Raw genomic sequence first — 25,602 nt, 5'->3', positions numbered from 1 at the left:
ACCCCTACCCCGCCTTCCCTCCACTACAGACTTATACACTCTTGAAGTCATTATATTTCGTTCCACCCTCTCTACATGTCTGAACCACCTCAATAACCCTTCCTCAGCCCTCTCGATAATAGTTTTGGTAATCCTGCACCTCCTCCTAATTTCCAAACTACGAATTCTCTGCATTATATTCACACCACACATTGGCCTCAGACATGACATCCCTGCCTCCAGCCTTCTCCTTGTTGCAATATTCACCACTCATGCTACACACCCATATATGAGCTCTGGTATATAACTATACTCTCATACATTGCCCTCTTTCCTTCTATGGACAAAGTTCTTTGTCTCCACAGACTCCTTAGTGCACCACTCACCTTTTTCACCTCATCCTTCATAGACTCATCTGCTGACACGTCTACTCCTAAATATCTGAATACATTCACCTCCTCCATACTCTCTCCCTAAAATATGATATCCAATCTTTCGTCACATATTTTTTTTTATCCTAATCACCTTACTCTTTCCTATATTCACTTTTAATTTTCTTCTTTTACATACCCGACAAAACTCATCCACCAGCTTTTGCAACTTTTCTTTAGAATCTCCCAAAAGCACAGTCATCAACAAAAAGCAACTGTGACCACACACCTCTTTCCAACACCCAAGCATTCACTTCTCTTACAGCCCCATCTATAAATATATTGAACAACCATGGTGACATCACACTTTTACTGGGAAATAATCTCCCTCTCTCCTATATACTCTAATCTGAGCCTCACTATCCTCGTAAAAACTCTGCATTGCTTTCAGTAACCTACCTCCTATTCCATACATCTGCATTTGCAACTATCAGAGCAAACACACACACACACACACACACACACACACACACACACACACACACACACACACACACACACACACACACACACACACACACACACACACACACACAGGGAGCAAGGAGAGAGGACCTAATAACACTCAATGAAGAGGCGGGGCCAGGAGCTGAGTCTCGACCTCTGCAACCACAATTAGGTGAGTACACACACACACACATGTGTCTAGGACAAAATGGTAACTAACACACTTTCCAATAAATAACAGCACTGGGAGGAAATATTCTCGCTACGTACCTTAGAAATGGAACAGCTACAGAACATCTGCACGAGATAAAAATGTTGTATTAGTAAATGAGTAAGTTTTTTATAAACTGAAATATAAGTAGAGAAACAACATTATTTTTTCATGTGTATAAGCGAATATCAGTATTTCATTGATGTTAAATAATATTAGCCCAATGTAGGCTAATCTGAGATAATTTCTCATGCTTTCGTGAATTATCAATCACATTGTTCAGGAACACAGTGAAAGAAATAAGCATCACAACTAACAACACTATTGCCACAGAGCTATAGAACATTTATTTTGTTCTTATATAACCAATTCAACAATATCTAGTTCTTATGCAATGTCAACTAGAATTCTAGATTACTTTGTTTATCACGGTAATCTGGTCTGACAAGAAATCTGAATAACTGCAGATTACCTAGAGTAAAATGGTAAGACATCTATTGTTTATACTACTGCTGCTGCACTTCTGCTGTTACAGCTGCTGCTGTGACGGCGGCGACGGAAATAAAACATACAGACCAGCATAACACACAGGGAACCTAACAGAGACAGATACTTGACGTAACACTGGAAACTAAATAGTGTCTACAGAATTGTTAACAAAGTGTGCCCAGACTGTCTTACCTGCAGTATGAGGACCAGTGACTGCCCACAACCTGAGGAAAATGAATACATTGGCATACACTTGGGACTTATCGGTAAGTAGGTACCTCGGTGCCTGGTCATCTGTTATGGGAAGTATTTTGAGGAGGAAGATCAGAGGACCCCAATGGAGGTAAGCCAGACTAAGCAGCTTTATTGGGTTATCCTGGATTTTATTTGGATTATTAACCCGGAGGGTTACTAATCCAAATAAAATATCTTATTAGTCACCATTTATTATTTAACAAATTACTGCTGACATTAATGGATTTAATGGCGATATATTTCTTACACATCAACTCCCCCCCCCCCCCTCATTTCCAACAGTATGAACCTTGCGGGTTTAACGTTTTCTCACGAATAATAATAATAATAATAATAATAATAATAATAATAATAATAATAATAATGATGATGATGATAATTGTGATTAGAACATAGGTTTAAATACTACTACTACGACCACCACATCTACTACAACTTTAACTACAACTAAATAATAATAATAATCAAACTATGTACCTAATGTAATCATTGTAAGATTTATAAAAGTTCTGTAAAACAAACTGCACTGAACTTGAATAAAGTGTATCATATGGTAAGGTCACACTGAGTGAGAGAGGGAAACCCGCGTAACAATTACACAAGACCCCCCATACACTAGTTTTCTTAGGCACACCCATCCGTCATAAAACACGGAGATAATTGCAGGATTAACTTCACTATCGGGCATAATCCTTTTACACGCCCATATTTCTTTGGGACTGTCAATTAGTAAGTTTAATAAACTTTAATTTTTCGTTATTGTAATCTGTAAAGCATGACGTTTTGTGGAGACTACATTACCTTTCTGTGGTGTGGTCCAACACACACGATTACTTTATCTGATCCAATGGAAACAGAATCAGAATAATTTCTTTAATTTTCAAAACATTAAATTTTCAAAACATTATAACTGAAAAGTCTATAATATGTACAGCATTTTAGACAAACGCAGATCAGGTTTAGAACTAAATAATACTAAATAGTCACATAGATCCGTTGACTGAAACAGTCTTCACATTAATTTCTAATACACAGGCAAGAAATTAGTCATATTGCTTTGGTTTATTGGATTATCATAGGTTAAACCTACATTATCTATATATAAAAACTGCTAAGACAGTATATAATGGATGTCAAAACACCAGAAAATCAGACGAAGCTGTGGGGCACGATTACAGTATGCAGGAGACTAAGGAGAACTGGCAAAGTAAACACATGCAGGATCGTCACAACAAACAGAACAGAATGAGAGATCACAGATGAAAATTAAACACACTGTAATTCGTTATTGTAAACGAGAACTGTAATTGTGATACGCGTGTGTCTTGATCCTCCCACTTGCCGTGCCGGAGGATGGAGCGTCTTGACATGCAGTAGCCTGGAGTCTACCTGGAGGGTATTCCGGGGATGAACGCCCCCGCGGCCCGGACCATGACAAAGCCTCCTGGTGGATCAGGGCATGATCAATGGCCCGTACTAACCCCGTCAAGACATTGCTCTCTCCTTTTATAATTACAATGATGACTCGTTGGAACTTTAGGACGTATTTCCTAAGTGTCCGGATAGACTAGAAAGCAACAGTAGAAGCGAAAGCAATTCACGGCTTCAAAACAAAAAATATGCTGTATATAGATCAAAGGCACGCAGCAGGAAAGAAAAGATAAATGCACCTGAACTTGAAGTTCTGACAACCGAACAGTGATTGCTTCTTGATGATTACACTAATATATACAAACACACCACGAGGCCAGATGAAACCAACTCCCGACCATGTACTGCGCGAGCGCGAGCGCACACACACACACACACACACACACACACACACACACACACACACACACACACACACACACACACACACACACACACACACACACACACACACAGTCATGTATGCGCGGAGCCCCAGACCGACATAATGAGATTAGTCACGAGGGAGCATTCACCAAATTCAACTTCAATAACAAAAACATAAAGTGGGACCAAGTAAACCAAGTCCTAACCGATATAAGCTGGGAAGATATACTAAGCAACACAGACCCCAACTTATGCCTAGAACAGATTAACTCGGTAGCACTCGATGTATGCACAAGGCTTATTCCTCTAAGAAAAAGGAGGAGTAGATGTAAAACAGAAAGAGACAGGCGCTCCCTTTACAGGCGACGGAAAAGAATAACAGAGCGGCTAAAAGAGGTCAATATATCTGAAATGCGTAGGGAGACACTGGTCAGAGAAATAGCAAGCATCGAACTTAAGCTAAAAGAATCCTTTAGGAGTCAGGAATCGCGGGAAGAACTAAAAGCCATAAATGAAATCGAAAGAAACCCAAAGTATTTCTTCTCCTATGCCAAATCAAAATCGAGAACAACGTCCAGTATTGGGCCCCTACTTAAACAAGATGGGTCCTACACAGATGACAACAAGGAAATGAGTGAGCTACTCAAGTCCCAATATGACTCAGTTTTTAGCAAGCCGCTAACCAGACTGAGAGTCGAAGATCAAAATGAATTTTTTATGAGAGAGCCACAAAATTTGATTAACACAAGCCTATCCGATGTTATCCTGACGCCAAATGACTTCGAACAGGCGATAAATGACATGCCCATGCACTCTGCCCCAGGGCCAGACTCATGGAACTCTGTGTTCATCAAGAACTGCAAGAAGCCCCTATCACGAGCCTTTTCCATCCTATGGAGAGGGAGCATGGACACGGGGGTCGTCCCTCAGTTACTAAAAACAACAGACATAGCCCCACTCCACAAAGGGGGCAGTAAAGCAACAGCAAAGAACTACAGACCAATAGCACTAACATCCCATATCATAAAAATCTTTGAAAGGGTCCTAAGAAGCAAGATCACCACGCATCTAGAAACCCATCAGTTACACAACCCAGGGCAACATGGGTTTAGAACAGGTCGCTCCTGTCTGTCTCAACTATTGGACCACTACGACAAGGTCCTAAATGCACTAGAAGACAAAAAGAATGCAGATGTAATATATACAGACTTTGCAAAAGCCTTCGACAAGTGTGACCATGGCGTAATAGCGCACAAAATGCGTGCTAAAGGAATAACAGGAAAAGTCGGTCGATGGATCTATAATTTCCTCACTAACAGAACACAGAGAGTAGTCGTCAACAGAGTAAAGTCCGAGGCAGCTACGGTGAAAAGCTCTGTTCCACAAGGCACAGTACTCGCTCCCATCTTGTTCCTCATCCTTATATCCGACATAGACAAGGATGTCAGCCACAGCACCGTGTCTTCCTTTGCAGATGACACCCGAATCTGCATGACAGTGTCTTCCATTGCAGACACTGCAAAGCTCCAGGCAGACATCAACCAAATCTTTCAGTGGGCTGCAGAAAACAATATGAAGTTCAACGATGAGAAATTTCAATTACTCAGATATGGTAAACATGAGGAAATTAAATCTTCATCAGAGTACAAAACAAATTCTGGCCACAAAATAGAGCGAAACACCAACGTCAAAGACCTGGGAGTGATCATGTCGGAGGATCTCACCTTCAAGGACCATAACATTGTATCAATCGCATCTGCTAGAAAAATGACAGGATGGATAATGAGAACCTTCAAAACTAGGGAGGCCAAGCCCATGATGACACTCTTCAGGTCACTTGTTCTATCTAGGCTGGAATATTGCTGCACACTAACAGCACCTTTCAAGGCAGGTGAAATTGCCGACCTAGAAAATGTACAGAGAACTTTCACGGCGCGCATAACGGAGATAAAACACCTCAATTATTGGGAGCGCTTGAGGTTCCTAAACCTGTATTCCCTGGAACGCAGGAGGGAGAGATACATGATTATATACACCTGGAAAATCCTAGAGGGACTAGTACCGAACTTGCACACGAAAATCACCCACTACGAAAGCAAAAGACTTGGCAGACGATGCACCATCCCCCCAATGAAAAGCAGGGGTGTCACTAGCACGTTAAGAGACCATACAATGAGTGTCAGGGGCCCGAGACTGTTCAACTGCCTCCCAGCACACATAAGGGGGATTACCAACAGACCCCTGGCAGTCTTCAAGCTGGCACTGGACAAGCACCTAAAGTCGGTTCCGGATCAGCCGGGCTGTGGCTCGTATGTTGGTTTGCGTGCAGCCAGCAGCAACAGCCTGGTTGATCAGGCTCTGATCCACCAGGAGGCCTGGTCTCAGACCGGGCCGCGGGGGCGTTGACCCCCGGAACTCTCTCCAGGTAAACTCCAGGTAAACACACACAATGAGAAACAAGCAACTTTCTAGTTTTTAACAAAACATTTTCCAAGTAATATACAAGTGATGTTCAGTATCCGACTTCATATATACAAAAGCAATATCCCAGAGTATATTTCAAGGAATTTCTGATTCGATACAGGAGGCCTGGTCACAGACCGGGCCGCGGGGGCGTTGACCCCCGGAACTCTCTCCAGGTATACTCCAGGTATATCAGCGTATATACACAACGGTATTTATACATTGGTACTATGTTTATTATTATTATTATTATTATTAGTAGTAGTAGTAGTAGTAGTAGTAGTAGTAGTAGTAGTAGTAGTAGTCGTAGTCTTTTTTTGACACTCCGGTCGTCTCCCAGTGAGATAGGGTGGGAGAAATATAGTGGAAGTATGAACGTGTGGTGTTGTAGGGGTGTAGTGGAGGTATGGCAGAGGTATGGAGTGGTAGGGATGCAGTGGAGGAATGGCGATGTGGTATGGTAAGGGTGTAGTGGAGGTATGTATGGCCTGGGTGTGGTGTGGTAGAGGTGCAACTAAGGTGTAGTATGGGTGTAGAGGAGGTATGTTGTGGTGTAGGTGTGTAATGGAGGTGTAGTGGTTTGGTAGAGATGTGATGGGTGAGTTCAGGTGAAAATGTGATGGTGGAGGTAGGATGGAGGCGCGCTGGGGTGTGATGTACAGATGTGGCGGGGGGTATTTGGGTGGAGACGCTGTGGGGGGTATAGTGGGGGTTGTGGTGAAGTGTTGGGGTTCAGTGGTGTGATGGAGTGGTAGGAGTATGGTGGAGTGGTAAGTGTGTAGTGTGGTATGGTGGTGAAGGTGCGATGGGATGTCCTGGAGGTGTGGCCCAGAGTGTGGCAAGGGCACATAGAGCACGAGAGAGGTGATGGAGTGGCTGGTACACACCCAGGGCCCCCACTCTAGCACCACTCACTACAGCCGGACACATAGCCACCATATATCCTCTCCACTCACCGTCTATGTCATTTACACGCTGCTCATTTCACTACAGAAGCTGAAATAGGTCTCGTTCCCTTCCTGGGGACAGTGACCACCTAGCATCTCCCTACATGGATGCTGGGACTAGCGGCATCTAGCATCTCCTATCTCACACATACGACCATATAAAGAATCCCACGCTTTTATTTTGCACCAGAAACTAAATAAAAGCAACCTGAGGAATATTCACTCTTCCTCTATGTGCCACATAAATGAAATGGTTGTGTACGCATCCTAGGTGATGCAAGGTCACGTACATATAATGATCTAGAGCAATGTTGTAGTGGTATTTGGCAGTTCTCTGGCGCGCCACACATCCCAACATACCACCAGCATCTCCTTACATTTGGCTCATCTTTCAGTGTGTTACGCTGCTTCTTGTTCTTACTAGGAACCAGTTCTAACCTCTGGGTCACGACACACCCCTTGTCCATGCACTCAAATGCAAGTGTGGGAAAAAAGAGTAAAAAATTCCCACGCTAACCCATATTTTCCCAGGACTTTCAACCCACACTGAATGGGGCCGCACGCCCTGCCCTCTAGCGGATGCTTCGTAAACTGAGCATCCTATTTCCTTTAATTTTACCGTTATTACACCTCACTGGGATAAAATTTTTGATCATATAAACGCAAAATACCCAAGTGTATCAACACAAAATGTAGATAACTTTGTACCTACCTCAATAACGCCTCAGAATGCAAAATTCCCACCACCAAGCCCCGCGTTCTCACGGGAAGTTTGAAAACTTTTTGTTTACGCTCAGGACTAGAGCAGCCTCCCACTTGATATTGCTCTTGCTCACACCTTCTGACTCACTTATAATGATATCACGCCGGCACAACACTTCATCACACAATACTTTTCAGATTTCACGGGTCAACACTACACACAAGTGTCGGGTGAGTAATAAATCCTGGGTTTAGTTGGGCAGTGAGTGACAGACAGGACGAGGACGGAGCTGAGTGAGGGTGTTCCATGTGCTGGGTACAGTGCTAGGGGTGGGGAGACCCACCAGGGGAACACCACCACCACCACAGTTACCGCTACTGTTTATTAACGCTGATTAAATCCTCTCTGCTTCTCTCTCATCTTCATGTCATCATCAAAACGGGTAGATCGTAACAATATTTTATTTTACGAGTTTGATAAAAATCTAGCGCAGGCAACCTACTGACGCAAATATATCGTACATTATGGCCACAGATCTGTCGGGCGCTGGGCATCTGCTCTCAGTGCAGCATCCGAATGCCTGCCTTAAGCACAGACCTCGACCTAACACGCATTTCAGCACATTATAGCAGGGTTAAAATGTATATATTTGCAGCGATCTGACAAGGCTTTACCTGGAGTTTACCTGGAGAGAGTTTCGGGGGTCAACGCCCCCGCGGCCCGGTCTGTGACCAGGCCTCCTGGTGGATCAGCGCCTGATCAACCAGGCTGTTGCTGCTGGCTGCACGCAAACCAACGTACGAGCCACAGCCCGGCTGATCAGGAACTGACTTTAGGTGCTTGTCCAGTGCCAGCTTGAAGACTGCCAGGGGTCTGTTGGTAATCCCCCTTATGTGTGCTGGGAGGCAGTTGAACAGTCTCGGTCCCCTGACACTTATTGTATGGTCTCTTAACGTGCTAGTGACACCCCTGCTTTTCATTGGGGGGATGGTGCATCGTCTGCCAAGTCTTTTGCTTTCGTAGTGAGTGATTTTCGTGTGCAAGTTCGGTACTAGTCCCTCTAGGATTTTCCAGGTGTATATAATCATGTATCTCTCCCTCCTGCGTTCCAGGGAATACAGGTTTAGAAACCTCAAGCGCTCCCAGTAATTGAGGTGTTTTATCTCCGTTATGCGCGCCGTGAAAGTTCTCTGTACATTTTCTAGGTCGGCAATTTCACCTGCCTTGAAAGGTGCTGTTAGAGTGCAGCAATATTCCAGCCTAGATAGAACAAGTGACCTGAAGAGTGTCATCATGGGCTTGGCCTCCCTAGTTTTGAAGGTTCTCATTATCCATCCTGTCATTTTTCTAGCAGATGCGATTGATACAATGTTATGGTCCTTGAAGGTGAGATCCTCCGACATAATCACTCCCAGGTCTTTGACGTTGGTGTTTCGCTCTATTTTGTGGCCAGAATTTGTTTTGTACTCTGATGAAGATTTAATTTCCTCATGTTTACCATATCTGAGTAATTGAAATTTCTCATCGTTGAACTTCATATTGTTTTCTGCAGCCCACTGAAAGATTTGGTTGATGTCCGCCTGGAGCCTTGCAGTGTCTGCAATGGAAGACACTGTCATGCAGATTCGGGTGTCATCTGCAAAGGAAGACACGGTGCTGTGGCTGACATCCTTGTCTATGTCGGATATGAGGATGAGGAACAAGATGGGAGCTAGTACTGTGCCTTGTGGAACAGAGCTTTTCACCGTAGCTGCCTCGGACTTTACTCTGTTGACGACTACTCTCTGTGTTCTGTTAGTGAGGAAATTATAGATCCATCGACCAACTTTTCCTGTTATTCCTTTAGCGCGCATTTTGTGCGCTATTACGCCATGGTCACACTTGTCGAAGGCTTTTGCAAAGTCTGTATATATTACATCTGCATTCTTTTTGTCTTCTAGTGCATTTAGGACCTTGTCGTAGTGATCCAGTAGTTGAGACAGACAGGAGCGACCTGTTCTAAACCCATGTTGCCCTGGGTTGTGTAACTGATGGGTTTCTAGATGGGTGGTGATCTTGCTTCTTAGGACCCTTTCAAAGATTTTTATGATATGGGATGTTAGTGCTATTGGTCTGTAGTTCTTTGCTGTTGCTTTACTGCCCCCTTTGTGGAGTGGGGCTATGTCTGTTGTTTTTAGTAACTGAGGGACGACCCCCGTGTCCATGCTCCCTCTCCATAGGATGGAAAAGGCTCGTGATAGGGGCTTCTTGCAGTTCTTGATGAACACAGAGTTCCATGAGTCTGGCCCTGGGGCAGAGTGCATGGGCATGTCATTTATCGCCTGTTCGAAGTCATTTGGCGTCAGGATAACATCGGATAGGCTTGTGTTAATCAAATTTTGTGGCTCTCTCATAAAAAATTCATTTTGATCTTCGACTCTCAGTCTGGTTAGCGGCTTGCTAAAAACTGAGTCATATTGGGACTTGAGTAGCTCACTCATTTCCTTGCTGTCATCTGTGTAGGACCCATCTTGTTTAAGTAGGGGCCCAATACTGGACGTTGTTCTCGATTTTGATTTGGCATAGGAGAAGAAATACTTTGGGTTTCTTTCGATTTCATTTATGGCTTTTAGTTCTTCCCGCGATTCCTGACTCCTAAAGGATTCTTTTAGCTTAAGTTCGATGCTTGCTATTTCTCTGACCAGTGTCTCCCTGCGCATTTCTGATATATTGACCTCTTTTAGCCGCTCTGTTATTCTTTTCCGTCGCCTGTAAAGGGAGCGCCTGTCTCTTTCTATTTTACATCTACTCCTCCTTTTTCTTAGAGGAATAAGCCTTGTGCATACATCGAGTGCCACCGAGTTAATCTGTTCTAGGCATAAGTTTGGGTCTGTGTTGCTTAGTATATCTTCCCAGCTTATATCGGTTAGGACTTGGTTTACTTGGTCCCACTTTATGTTTTTGTTATTGAAGTTGAATTTGGTGAATGCTCCCTCGTGACTAGTCTCATTTTGTCGGTCTGGGGCTCCACGCATACATGTCTGAACCTCAATTATGTTGTGATCTGAGTATATTGTTTTTGATATGGTGACATTTCTTATCAGATCATCATTGTTAGTGAAGATGAGGTCTAGTGTATTCTCCAGTCTAGTAGGCTCTATTATTTGCTGGTTTAAATTGAATTTTGTGCAGAGATTTAAAAGCTCGTGTGAGTGTGAGTTTTCATCAGAGCTGCCTCCTGGTGTTATTACTGCAACAATATTATTTGCTATATTCCTCCATTTTAGGTGCCTTAAGTTGAAATCCCCCAGGAGCAAGATGTTGGGTGCAGGAGCTGGAAGATTTTCCAGACAGTGGTCAATTTTTAACAGCTGTTCCTGGAATTGCTGGGATGTTGCATCCGGAGGCTTGTAGACTACCACAATGACTAGGTTTTGGTTCTCGACCTTTACTGCTAAAACTTCCACTACGTCATTTGAGGCATTAAGCAGTTCTGTGCAAACAAGTGACTCTGCAATGTACAGGCCAACCCCCCCCCTTTTGCCTGTTCACTCTGTCACATCTGTATAGGTTGTAACCTGGGATCCATATTTCGTTGTCCAAGTGATCCTTTATGTGGGTCTCAGTGAAAGCCGCGAACATTGCCTTTGCCTCTGCAAGCAGTCCACGGATGAAAGGTATTTTGTTGTTTATTGCTGGCTTTAGACCCTGTATATTTGCAAAGAAGAATGTTATCGGACTGGTGGTATTGTTGGTACTGGGGGGGGATTTTTTTTCCGGCATTAGTATCTGTATCTGTTGGTTTGGAGTGGAGGCCATCGACTGTGGTTCCACTCCAGGAATGACTGGATTTGGTGTACGATTTCTGCCATTTCCTGCCAGTTTTTTTTCCTTCCTGGCACTAAAAAACCTCTCCCTCTTGAGTGGCTGTGGCTACCCAGGTTTTCCCATGGCCTGGATGTTTTGTATCTTTTTGTCCCCTTTAGATGGTATGCCTGGCAATTTAAGTTATAGCACAGTCTTTCCTGTACTGAAGAGGTACACATTTCAGGGTGAAAAAGCTTACAGGAAGGGAGTTTGCATTTTCCTGTTGTCATATGGGCATGACATTTTCTAGGGTGGTCATAGTTGCATGTCCCATCTGTTTTTCCAGATTTCCCATGCCAGCAGATACCAAGTGCATAGTATGTGCACAGGCTTGGTTTCCGTTTGCCTTGGGTTTCTGTGACTGTATTCCCTGTTGGTGCATGTTTCCCTGTCTTATTCCTATCCTCCTTAGCACCAACAATGGAGCTCCCACCAGTTGTTTTTGGTAATTTATCCTCACTATTGCTATTGGAGTCCTCTTGTTTGCTATTTCCTGCGGTATTTCTGGTTTGCAATATTGGTTTTATCTTATCTTTGACTACACTTGTTTCCCTACTATGGCTCCTGTCCTCTATGAGGTCATTTATATGTATTCCTTCCTGCGTATAATTCCCGACTACCTGGACAAAATCTCCAGCTTCACCATTACTGTCTCCCAGGACAATATCTCCAACTTCACCATTTCTGTCTCCCAGGACAGCACCTCCAGCTTCACCATTACTGTCTCCCAGGACAGCACTATCAGCCCCACATTTACTGACTACCAGGACATCACCTCCAGCCTTACAGTTTGTGACTACATGGCCAGTATCAAGGGCAGTACCATTCAGCCCGGACTTTTTATGTTCCCATCTGTTGTAGAAAGCTTCCAGGTTTTCTATGAAAGCAGCTTTGATGTTATCCTCTTTTAATACCCTTGTGATTTTAGTCCACAGATTTTCCTCATTTGGGCATACCCAAAAACACTTCTCTGTTTTAATACTGCTTGTAGCTAGTTCTGGGATATCTGCACAAGGAGCGTGACACCAATTTCCACAAAAATGACAATTTATCCATGTGGTAGCCCGTTTGTTTGACTGACCACAGACTACACACAGCTTCATAATGATTTGAATGGTTGATTTACTGCAAGTCTACTAGCAACCTCTTGAATATTATATTAATAACCTTAAATGAAGCTCTAGCTATTTGTATTTCTGTTTCTAACTCTTTTTGTATATTGGACAGCTTACCGTCACGTTCCTGATTTTTAATGTTTGTGTTTATAAGGGCGCCTACAAACCCATCCGTTTACAGTCTGCTTTATTGTCCAACGAAACTGTTTGAAACCAGTCCCGGGTTCGGACCAGTCAAGGGTTCGGACCAGTCGATCTGCTCTGATCAGTGGGTCACTTATTTAAAACATACTGGTCGGTGATTTGAGCTAACACATGAAGGATCTACTGGAAATTATCTACCCGAGTAATATGTGATTTGACTGATACAAAAGTATAACTTGCGTGTTGAAGAGCCGGTGATATCTGGCAGCTCCTACAATGACGTACAGTCGACCTCTTTGTTTATCAATCGCTGTATCTGGCTTTTCTATTTTTGTTTTTCCGTCTCCACCACAATAAATGCTATATTATCACTATAGTTGACTGGTGCAAATTTTGGAGGAAGGACGCTTTTTCTGTAGTAATAATTGCTTCTCGTTGTGTATATTGCGACCGCTGGTAACTACAGGTTATATGAAATTCACAGTAACGTCTCGTATTTCAAGAAAAAGAAACTAATGAAAGTCACTCCACTCCACTAAGTACCATTATAATACTGGTTAGTTGCTACTACAACACTGTATTCTGCTATTCACTGGTATCACTAGATTATATGCGAGTACACTAGCAGGCCAGGAAGATTATTAAAAACAGCTGACCTGTGGTAAGTTTCTGGCGACTTCTGGCACCTGCCTCTATAGGCTTATCACTTCATTTACAAATTCACCTGTTTTCAAATGACACTTTAGCCTTTATCATCAATATACTAGGGAGCCACTGTAGTATACACTATACACTATGTATACTCAATGCTTTCAGGGAGACTTTCTTTCCTCTGACACAACGTTCAATTATTATTATTTTTTTCACACGGGAAACAGGCCTATGATTCCCCTCTGGCAGTAAACTCTGCTAGGTAATGCACACTAATTCTCCTTTTTTGACTCAGTATATAATGTTTTCCGCCCAAGATTGGTTCCAGGCGCTAGAGGGATGTATCGTATAGGATTGATGACACAAATTAAAGTTCTAGCACGTAAGAGCGACCGTGAAAACACCAGAAAGCCGGGAGCACAACAAGGCACGCTGACGGTAACTATGTAGCTCCTACGACACTTATGGTGTTTTCTCTTAGTGTACCAATGGCGCCCCTACTTTTTATTGGGGGCATTTTGCATCGCCTGCCCAGTCTTTTACTTTCGTAGGGAGTGATTTCTGTGTGCAGATTTGGGACCATTCCTTCCAAGATTTTCCAAGTGTAGATTATGATATATCTCTCCCTCCTGCGTTCCAACGAGTACAAGTCAAGTGCTTCCAAGCGTTCCCAGTAGTTAAGGTGCTTGACAGAACTTATACGTGCAGTAAAGGATCTCTGTACACTCTCTAGATCTGCGATTTCACCTGCTTTGTATGGAGATGTTAATGTACAGCAGTATGTAATCTGGTGTAATATATTTTGTAGTATGATACGTTGTGTGGTGTGGCGTCTAGCATATTGTGTGGTGTAGTATGGTGTGTGATACGTTATATAGTGTGCTATGTTGTGTGGTGCATTGTGTGGTGTGACGCGCTGTAAGGAGTGCTATGTTGTGTGATGTGTTATGTGGTGCAGTATGTTAGGTGAAGTATTTTGTATGGTGTGCTGTGTTTTGTGGTATAGCATGTGTGGTGTGCTATAGCATGTGTGGTGTGCTATGCTGTGTAGTGGAATGTGTGGTGTGGCAAGTTGTGTGGTGTAGTATGATGTGTAGTGTGCTATGTCGTCTGGTCTCGTATGTGGTGTAGTATGTTGAAAAGTCTGAAGTATTTTCTGACTTACCTGGAGGGTATTCCGGGGATCAACGCCCCCGCGGCCTGGTCCACGACTAGGCTTCCCGGTGGATAAGGGCCTGATCAACTAGACTGTTACTGCTGGCCGCACGTAGTCCAACGTACGAACCATAGCCCGGCTGGTACGGCATCGACTTTAGTTATCTGTCCTGCTCCCTCTTGAAGACAACCAGGGGTCTATTGGTAGTGCCCCGTATGGCTGGTGGGAGGCTGTTGAACAGTCTGGGGCCCCGGACACTTACTGTGTTTTCTCTTAGTGTACCAGTGGCGCCCCTACTTTTCACTGGAAGTATGTTGCATCGCCTGCCAAGTCTTCTACTTTCGTAGGGAGTGATTTTTGTGTGCAAATTAGGAACCAGTCCCTCCAGAATTTTCCAGATGTAGATTATTATATATATATATCTCGCCTGCGCTCCAGGTAGTACAGGTCAAATGCTTCCAGGCGTTCCCAGTAGTTAAGGTGTCTGATGAAACTTACACGTGCAGTAATTTCACCTGCCTTGAATGGGGATGTTAATGTACGGCAGTATTCCGGCTTAGAGAAAACAAGTGATTTAAAAAGGATCATCAGTGGTTTAGCATCTCTTGTCTTGAATGCTCTCATTATCCATCCTATCAGTTTCCTCGCAGATGTGACAGTGATATTGTTGTGGTCCTTGAAGGTGAGATCTACGGACATTACCACACCCAGGACTTATCTGAAATTTTATATACATCATACACTGATGTTATTTTAAAGGGAAATGTGATAAAAATCTTAGTATGTTGTGTTATTATTATTATTATAATCAAGGGGGAAGCGCTAAACCCGGAGGATTATACAGCGCCTGGGGGGGGGGGATGTGGAAGGCATTCAGGCTTAATTCGGGGAACTGGAGCACAGATCTAATTCCCTAAATCAAGAGCCCCTCACCAACATCAAGGAACCTTCCTTGAGGGGAGTATGTTGTGTTGCATGGTATGTTGTGCGGTGTAGTATGTTGTACTTGGTGGTATGTTGTGCTCTGTGATATGTTGTGTGGTTTAATTATAGCTCATTGTGCCGTATGTTGTACAGTCTAAACATACATGTGGTATGCAGTATCATGCGGAATGTTGTTCTGTGGTATGTGCTGTGTGATTACATTGCGATGTGCGGTGTGTTGCGTATTTTGTGTGGCATGGTATAATATGTTGAGGAATGCGACTTTCATGCTTATTTTGGTATCTTCAGCGTCGGATGATATGCTATGGTTAGCGTGTTTTGTTTATGCATGTCTGCTACGAGGATGAACAGCAGTAGAAGCGCCAGGACCGTATTCCTTGGGTACGGAACTTTTTACTTTGCTAAGGCCCGATTCTACAATGTTTACTACTACCTTTTGTTTTCTTTTTAATTTTCCTGTTATATCTATTGACCTTATTTTATGGGCTCTCACTCTACGGCAATATGTGCCATATACCTGAGCGTTTTGGCTTTCTTCCATGGCTCAATTTTTGTCATAATGTGGTATAAATAGCGTAATGAACACTTGTCAATGCTCAATAATAACCCACATGGTTAAAGAAACACAGGATGTTGATTGATCTGTATATTTCGATCCTCTTCAGCAGAAAAGGTTCAAAATATATAAATCAATCAATCTGTGTTTGTCTCCATGTGGGTTACTATTGAGCATGATGTAGTGTGTGTCAGACATGACTTGCGTCGTGTAGATCATGTTTTGCATAACAGCAGTTTAGCATCTCGTCATCCTTTCAAAGACTTTTGTGTGTCATGTTAGTGCTTTTCGTCTGTAATATTTTGCCAGAGCTCTACTACCTCCTATGTGCAGAGGAGCCATGTCTGCACTTTTTGAAGCCTCCTGGAGTAGAGTATACTCTCCATGTATACTCCAGGATTTTCCCTGGATCTAAGTTCTATCCAAAAAATATTGAGTGTTGGTGCTAATGGTATTTTTCACTTCATTATAAATAAGAGAATTCCATGAATCAGGCCATGGTGAAACATGTGTCCGCATGTTTTCTATTTCGTATTCGAATTGTAGGGAAAAATCATGCTTGTGGCAGATAGATGATTTGTAGGGTAGGAAGAGGGAATGGAAAAAAAACAGCTGGATCAACTCTCCTACATAACACTGATTCATACTGTTCTTTCAGGATTTCACTTATTACTTTTTTTTTTGTCATCGGCGCATGAACCTATTTTTTAAAAAAAAAAGTAATTTCCTGACCGACTTTGTTCCTTTTGTGCCTTTATCACCCGGCATGAATGTTTCAGCATCTAATTTATATTCTCTTGATGCAGATCATATTTCCTTTCTTGACATATGTTCATTTTTAAGCATATCGATAAGACTTTTTCTTCTGTACGTTCTTCTACATTCGCTTTCAACATTTACTTTTTGTGTAGGCTTTTTAGCAGAAAATATTTTATACAGACCTTGCATACTTCTGTATTCACATTTTCCACGCATTGGTGTGGGGTTAATGAACCTCATGACTGTTTCCATGAAAAGGTCTGATACTTCTTAGTTCTTAGGCTCTCTACGCATATTCATTATTTGTTTACAATGAGGTAGTGATCGGTGTATATTGTATTTGCAATTCTGTCTCTGATAAGCCTCTAATTGTTTGTGATGATCAAGTCTAGTGTGTTTTCATATATAGTGTGTTGTCTGGTCAAAAACTTTTCACCATCCCCAATAGCTCTCTGGTATGTGTCTAATTGACCTAACGTGCTTCTAGGCACTATGTCTGGTACATTGCTCTTGTCTACCGTCTTCCATTCAACATTTGGAAAACTGAAATCTTCAAATAGGATAATATTTGATGTAAGATTTTCGAGTCTTTCATGGCACCTATATACCTTCCTTATCTGTTCGGTGAATACCTTGTGCAGTCATCAAATCAATCAAATCAAATCAAAGTTTATTCTCTATAAGGATTACAATGCGGGGTTTACAGATTTTGGTTATTGTGTGGTTTACATGTAATAAAATACTAATTACAGAGGGGGCCACTAGAACACCTAGCAAGGCTAGGCATTTCGGACATACCTGGATACCTGGAGGATACCTGGAGGTTATTCCGGGGATCAACGCCCCCGCGGCCCGGTCCATGACCAGGCCTCCCGATGGATCAGGGCCTGATCAACTAGGCTGTTACTGCTGGCCGCACGCAGTCCAACGTACGAGCCACAGCCCGGCTGATCCGGCACTGACTTTAGGTATCTGTCCAGCTCTCTCTTGAAGGCAGCCAGGGGTTTATTGGCAATTCCCCTAATGCTTGATGGGAGGCTGTTGAACAGTTTTGGGCCCCGGACACTTATGGTGTTTTCTCTTAGTGTACCAATGGCGCCCCTACTTTTTATTGGGGGCATTTTGCATCGCCTGCCCAGTCTTTTACTTTCGTAGGGAGTGATTTCTGTGTGCAGATTTGGGACCATTCCTTCCAAGATTTTCCAAGTGTAGATTATGATATATCTCTCCCTCCTGCGTTCCAACGAGTACAAGTCAAGTGCTTCCAAGCGTTCCCAGTAGTTAAGGTGCTTGACAGAACTTATACGTGCAGTAAAGGATCTCTGTACACTCTCTAGATCTGCGATTTCACCTGCTTTGAATGGAGATGTTAATGTACAGCAGTATTCCAGCCTAGAGAGAACAAGTGATTTGAAAAGGATCATCATGGGCTTGGCATCTCTCGTTTTGAAAGTTCTTATTATCCATCCTATCATTTTCTTTGCACGTGCGATCGTGGCACTGTTGTGATCCTTGAAAGTGAGATCCTCAGACATTACTACTCCCAGGTCCCTTACATTATTTTTCCGCACTATTGTATGGCCGGAGTCAGTAGTATACTCTGTTCTAGTTATTATCTCCTCCAGTTTTCCATAACGGAGTAGTTGGAATTTGTCCTCATTGAACATCATATTGTTTACCGTTGCCCACTGGAAAACTTTGTTTATATCTTCTTGGAGGTTAACCGCGTCCTCAGCAGATGACAGCCTCATGCAGATCCTAGTATCATCCGCAAAGGATGATACGGTGCTGTGGTGTATATCTCTGTTTATGTCTGATATGAGGATAAGGAATAAGATGGGGGCGAGTACTGTGCCTTGTGGAACAGAGCTCTTCACTATGGCAGCCTCCGATTTAACTCTGTTGACCACTACTCTTTGTGTTCGATTTGTTAGGAAGTTGAAGATCCATCTCCCCACTTTCCCATTTATTCCTTTAGCACGTATTTTATGGGCTATTACGCCATGATCGCATTTGTCAAATGCTTTTGCAAAGTCTGTGTATATTACATCGGCATTCTGATTTTCTTCCAGTGCATCCAAGGCCATGTCATAGTGATCCAGTAGTTGTGAGAGGCAGGAGCGACCTGCCCTGAACCCATGTTGCCCTGGATTGTGCAGATTTTGGGAATCCAGGTGATTTGCAATCCTGCTTCTTAGCACTCTTTCAAAGATTTTTATGATGTGGGACGTCAGAGCTATTGGTCTATAGTTCTTAGCTAATGCTTTGCTGCCACCTTTATGGAGTGGGGCTATATCCGTTGTTTTAAGTGACTGTGGAATTTCACCCATGTCCAAGCTCCTCCTCCATAGTGTACTTAGGGCACACGAGAGGGTTTTTTTGCAGTTCTTAATGAAAACAGAGTTCCACGAGTCTGGGCCCAGGGCTGAGTGCATAGGCATGTTGTCAATGGATTTTTCGAAATCTATCGGAGTTAGGGTAATGTCGGAAATCTGGCATACATTTATGGAGTTTTGAGGCTCATTCATGAAGAAATCATTTGGGTCGTCGATCCTCAGACCGATTAGTGGTTCACTAAACACAGAGTCGTACTGGGATTTCAATATTTCACTCATTTCCTTGTTGTCATCTGTGTAAGTCCCATCCTGTCTGAGTAAGGGCCCGATACTAGATGTGGTATTTGCCTTGTTTTTGGCATATGAAAAGAAATATTTTGAATTTCTTTCAATTTCACTAATAGCTTTAAGCTCCTCCTGCCTCTCCTGGTTCCTGTAAGAGTCATTTAGCTTAAGTTCGATAGTTTCCACTTCCCTGGTCAGCGCCTCCTTTCGTGTATCAGATATTCTAGCACTCCTGAGGAGCTCAGTGACTCTTCGTCGTCTTCTGTAGAGGGAGCGTCTTTTTCTCTCCAGTTTACTCCTGCTCTTCTTCTTTCTTAGGGGAATATGCCTAGAACATGCTTCGGCTACCAGGAAGTTGATCCTTTCAAGGCACTGGTTTGGATCCATGTCATTTAAGACATCTTCCCAACATGTTTCGTTTAGGACATGGTTTACCTGGTCCCAGTTGATGTTCTTGTTGTTGAAATTGTATTTTGTGAAGACACCTTCACAGGTACATGCATTCTGCTGTTCAGGACCCCTATGCATGTACGTCTGGACTTTGATTAGATTGTGATCGGAATTAGTTGTTTTTGATATTCTTATGTCTCTTATCAGGTCCTCATTATTTGTGAAGATAAGGTCAAGTGTGTTTTCTAGTCTTGTTGGCTCCACTATCTGCTGGCTTAAGGTGTGTTTTTCGCAGAGCCTTAGTAGCTCATGTGTGTGTGACCTTTCATCTGCGCTACCTCCGGGGATTGTTTCAGCTATAACATTATTTGCTACATTCTTCCATTTTGTATGCCTTAGGTTGAAATCACCAAGCAGTAAGATGTTTGGGGATGGAGGTGGAAGGTTTTCCAAACAGTAATCGATTTTCAGTAGCTGTTCCTTGAACTGTTGTGAGGTTGCATCTGGTGGCTTGTATACAACCACAATGACTAGGTTTTGGTTCTCGATCTTTATTGATAGAACTTCAACTACCTCATTTGTGGTGTTCAGCAACTCCGTGCAGATAAGAGACTCTTTGACATACAGGCCAACCCCCCCTTGTTGCCTGTTTTTTCTGTCGCATCTAAAAAGGTTGTAACCACTTATCCATATTTCACTGTCAAAGTGATCTTTTGTGTGAGTCTCTGTGAAGGCTGCAAACATTGCATTAGACTCCACTAGAAGTCCACTGATAAAAGGTATTTTGTTGTTGGTGGATGGCTTAAGGCCCTGTATATTAGCAAATATGAACGAGGTTGTATTCTGTGTTTGTTGGGGGGATTTTGTTATTGGCATCAGTAGTTGTAATTCTGGAGGGCCATGGGTGGCCACTGGCTGTGCCTCCAGTCCAACAAGGCTCCAAGGTGGTGGACTATTTTTGTTATTTCCTTCCATTTTCTTTTTTCGTTTCCTGCCACTAAAAAATCACCTGGAGTTGGGTTGTCGTAGCTACTATTGTTTGTCTTGTGGGGTCTGTGCCTCCTGGTCCCTTTTAGATGGTATGCAGGGCACTCGATGTTGTAACACTGCTTCTGGAGGACCGAGGAGTGGCACATTTTTGGGTGAAAGTACAGGAAGAAGAACGACACGCTCCTTTAGACAGGAGGTCGCTACATTTTTTGGGATGGTCAAAGTTGCATGTCCCATTTTTTTCCCCTGTTATTCCATGCTTACAGATGCCCCAAGCATAATATTTGCACAAATTCACCTTTGGTTGAGAATTGTTGGGAGGTGTGTTGTCAATTTCTGCAGGTTCTGGGACTGCACTATAATCCTCAGTATCCAAGCCAGGGCCACCCCATCCTGGATTCCATCTACTTTCCCCAGTAGAGGAAGAAGGAGGAGACTCCTCTCCAACATCTGTACTGTGGGCCACGGTCTTGTGCAATGATGGTTGTATATTTACTGTTTTTGTGGTGGTTTGGGTAGTGTCCCTAGGAGAGTCTGGGCTGGCAGTAAGGCTGGGTCTGGGTCAGCACTGGGGCTGGGGGGTGGGGCTGGGTCTGGGTCAGCGGCTGGGCCTGGGCCAGCACCAGCACTGTGGGTATTAGTGCTATGACTGGGGGAGCCTGGGCCAGCACCAGCACTGTGGGTATTGGTGCTATGCCTGGGGGAGCCTGGGCCAGCACCAGCACTGTGGGTATTAGTGCTATGACTGGGGGGTGGGTCTGGCTTAGCACCATGTGGGTGACTAGATAGTTTCGAGTCATCTGTTGTGGTATGGACATTCTGGGCAAACTTAGATTAATTCATAACCCTAAATTATTACAAATTGTGGAGTAAGTTGACTAAATACTAAGTGACTAAATACTAGTTTGTGAGTTTAGCAATGTGAATGTTTTTATTTCGGCACAATACATAGCTTCTATATTGGAGTATCACAGGCAAACTTGTGACTAGTTAGGAATCAATATTTTAAGATTAAGATACGTATTTCTGTGCTTATAGTCAAATGGGTGAGTGAGTGTAAGTGTGAACCACCAGGTGGTTTTTATGTAGTTAGAAGAAACCTGCAGGCACGTAATCTTTAGTAGTAGCAGTAGTCCCGGGAATTCCTCTACCACTGCTGATGATAATTTGTTTAATAATTATTACCATATTTGGATTCTCTACTTAAATATCTAGCACTTCTACTATATCAATCGATGACTTCTATAAATCTGTACGACAAACCGATTAAGTTTAATATCTTTATCATACACCCCATACCCATCCTGTGGGTGGTAGTCAAAATATTACAGAGGTGTATAATGGTTCAAGGACTAGGCCACAAAGTTTTGATAGCTAAACAAGCTTTACTGGTAATTAATATTTACATGTTCATATAAATCTAATTACAATTGTAACGAGTCACATCTACAGATATGAATTAGACCACAAAAATGATACTTTATATTTTAGCAATATATGCTTGCAAAAAAAAAAAAGTTAGTGGGTATGCGTTATTTATAGTGGGCAAAGTCAGGATACTTTTCCAGAATGATTGGTAACATGCCACTGTGGATAAAATACCCTGACATTTCTGAGAGAGTTGTCTTTGAATTTATCAATTTTATCGCATTCCTGCACAAAATGACGCAAGTGTGACAATTTTCCATCTGGCCAAGTTTACATTTAGTTTGGTGTACATCATTCGGTGTACATCTAGTGAGCCAAGTAACGACATCATTCAAGCCTCTCCATCTACGTCTCCAGTACTTCGGTACCACATGTCCCAAAGTGGTTGGGCCACTTGCCTTAATTCCTCCTCTTTGCATCCTTTTCCAGTTATTTCCATCCTTCCTTATCCTTCTTCCTTCCCATCTCACGACAGCTCTCGTTGTCTTATTCGATTCGATTCATCTGGTGGTGATTTAACCTCCCCGAGATGCTGGTAACCCAGCCGGAGCCGGGTGGTAGTAACATTCAAGAGTCATTATTTTGCTGGATACACCATAAACATGGGGCTCCTAATGCATAATAATGAAGATAGGTGGACTGACTGGTGTCACTCCCTCGGTCTCAAGTCAATGAAGTTCTTTCGTATTCTGAAACTGCTAACAAATTTAGTAAAGAATAAAAAGTCACAAGACCGTGGCCGAAACAATTCATCTCAAACCTGAACATGGGAGAGGAAACTTATGACGACGTTTCGATCCTTCCAGGACCATTGTCAAGTCACAACTGGGGTGAGAAATGCAAAGAAGGCCTGAAGACATTAAGATAGGGAGGAAGGAGAAAGAACGCAGTGGTGGTAGTAACGTCGGCGGCAACATCAACAGGAATAGTAGTAGCAGTGGTAAAGATTAGCAGAATTAGTAGTAAAGGTAGTACCAGTAGTAATGAGGTAACAGCAGTAGTAGTAGTACTATAGGTAAAAGTATAGTGTGTAGTAGTAGTGAAAGAATTTGTAGTAGTTGTGGAAAAGAACAGAGAAGCGCTGCAGATCTACTGGTCACGCCAGGCAGGACTGGTGAAGAATAATTAGAGTGAATTACTTTTCAAGGGAGTTAAGATTGCAGTATCTCATCACTCTTAACACGCATTATATAAATAGTTTAGAAAACCTAAAAGTGGAAACGTTTCGCCAGCCAATGACTAATTTAGTCCAATACAAAGAAGAATGGTGAATTACCTCAGACTCATCTTCTACCAGTCTTCTCTATATTGGACCGAGGAAGCCACTGGCTGGCGAAACGTTTCCACAATAGAGAAGCGCTGCAGTATACCAAATGGCCCATCTAGGTAAGAAAAGGAAGCAATAAAAAAGTCAGAAAATAGAGAAGAAAGAAGTCAGAAAATAGAGAAGGAAAAGGAAATTTGTTTAAAACGACATGTGCGCAAACACTAGAACATATTTAGTAGGAAATGTTTCGGTCTAGGGACCTCGATCGCTTCTAACATACTAAGGTCGAAAATAACAGTATAAATAGGCTGCATGTAAGGTGTGTCAAATAGTGACCTGAAAAAATGCAAGTGAGGCTTTTTTGAGATGAGGTCCTGAGCTGTATGACCCCTAGTAGGTTTAGCGCTTTTTATTATAATTGAGATGAGGTCAGGCAGACAATGAGGTCACGTCATTCCTGTGAATCACGTTACTGTGAATCTTTTTGCTGTATATTATGCAGCTGTGTAATTAATAGTTAAAAAAAGTAACTTGGTTACAAAACACCGTGGGTGTTTGGTCAGCACCATCAGATGTTGATCATGGTGAGTAGCTCGAGTTGTGATGTATTATTGCTTTAGCTTTACTTATTTGAATAATAAAATAATATTTGTTAATGTCGTCTTTGGCAGCAAACTGCTCTTTTAGTTGCCATTATCTAGAAAAGCAAACCTGGCAACCCTGCTAGGCAAGTCCAACTCAGACCCATTCGTACATCCGTCAAACCTATTGTTAAAGCTATCCAAGTTCATGCCTGAGTGATGCTACATAGAAATTTGTTTCACTCCTTGATCTACTGATCTACTGCCAAACCAGTACCTCCCTATATCCTATCTTAATCCAACTTGAATTCATTGCTCAGTCATGTCCTGATTAGATGCTCTCAGCAAGTTATTTATATTCCCTTTAATTATTCCTGTTTTCCATTTGTATACTTTATTCACATCCCCTTAATTCTACATTTTTCCAGAGAGAAAATTCAGTGTCTTAGCCTAATCTTCGTGGGAAAGATTCTAATACATGGGATCAACTTCGTCGTCCTTCGCTGTATATTATCCATCGCATTATGTCAATTCTGTAATACAGAGGCCAGAACTGAGCAACATACTCTAAATGAGGCCTTACCAACGACATATGAAGTTAAAGAATAACCTCAGGTCTTCTGTTTTTATACCTCTTGATACGAAGCCAAGAATACTGTGAGTTTTATTGCAAACACTAAGCACTATTGTCTTGGTTTTAAATTTCTGCTGACCAAAATTCCAAAATATTTCTTGGATTCAGTTTGTCCGAACTACACTATTTAGCTTATAAGTACCTTATTTATTATTATTATTATTATATAATCAAAAAGGAAGCGCTAGACCTACAAGGGTCAATGTAAGTACCTTACTTATTTTTATTTTTTCTAGGAGCAGAACTGAACTACATTTGGCACATCTCCGTAAACATCAACTTATCCAGGTTATCCTGTAGCTTTCTTGTCCTCATCAGACATTATCTGACGGCTTATTTAAGGGTCTTTAGCAAACTTATGTCACTATTTATTCCCTCATATATGTCATTTAAGTACACTGTAAACAAGGGTCCCAACAGTGACCCCTGTGACACAACACTTGCAACAGGGGCCCGTTATTTCTCATTCATGAACACACTGCCGCTTATAGGTCGCTCATGACTTGACCCAGGAGCTCCTCGTATACCAATTGCCCAGACTTTTAATCAAGTCTCCTGGGTGGGACTCGAACCAAGGTTTTACTACAGTTCATATACACACTATCATATTCTTTATCTTGGTCTACTACCTGAAATACCTTAGTGAAAAAAATAGTAAATTCGTAAGGTAACACCCCTTTTGTAAAATAGTGTTGAGATTCATTGATCAAATTGTATCTTTCGATGTGGCTTTGAATTGCGTCTGCAGCTACTAATTCCATCAACTTTCCCAAAGTTGAGGTCAGGCTGATTGATAC

At 42.5% G+C, this 25,602-nt stretch overlaps 1 protein-coding gene across 2 annotated transcripts in view; it reads right to left on the bottom strand.

The window, feature by feature from the left end:
• Positions 1-25,602, bottom strand: part of Su(H) (recombining binding protein suppressor of hairless) — a 499,304-nt gene that overhangs the window by 463,885 nt on the left and 9,817 nt on the right. Inside the window, exons 1-2 of one of the 2 annotated variants that reach the window (XM_070094522.1) lie at positions 7,732-8,041; positions 1,128-1,154 (exon numbers count right to left, since the gene is read on the bottom strand). The gene's annotated coding sequence lies outside the window, so the exon portion shown is untranslated. Of the gene's footprint in view, positions 1-1,127; positions 1,155-7,731; positions 8,042-25,602 lie in introns of those variants that run through there. The other variant, XM_070094523.1, reaches the window with a different exon arrangement.

The sequence above is a fragment of the Cherax quadricarinatus genome, chromosome 46 (assembly GCF_038502225.1).
Source record: "Cherax quadricarinatus isolate ZL_2023a chromosome 46, ASM3850222v1, whole genome shotgun sequence".
Taxonomy (NCBI): domain Eukaryota; kingdom Metazoa; phylum Arthropoda; class Malacostraca; order Decapoda; family Parastacidae; genus Cherax; species Cherax quadricarinatus.
The sequence above is the reverse complement of the archived record's forward strand: the minus strand, read 5'-3'. Positions and strand labels throughout refer to the sequence as shown.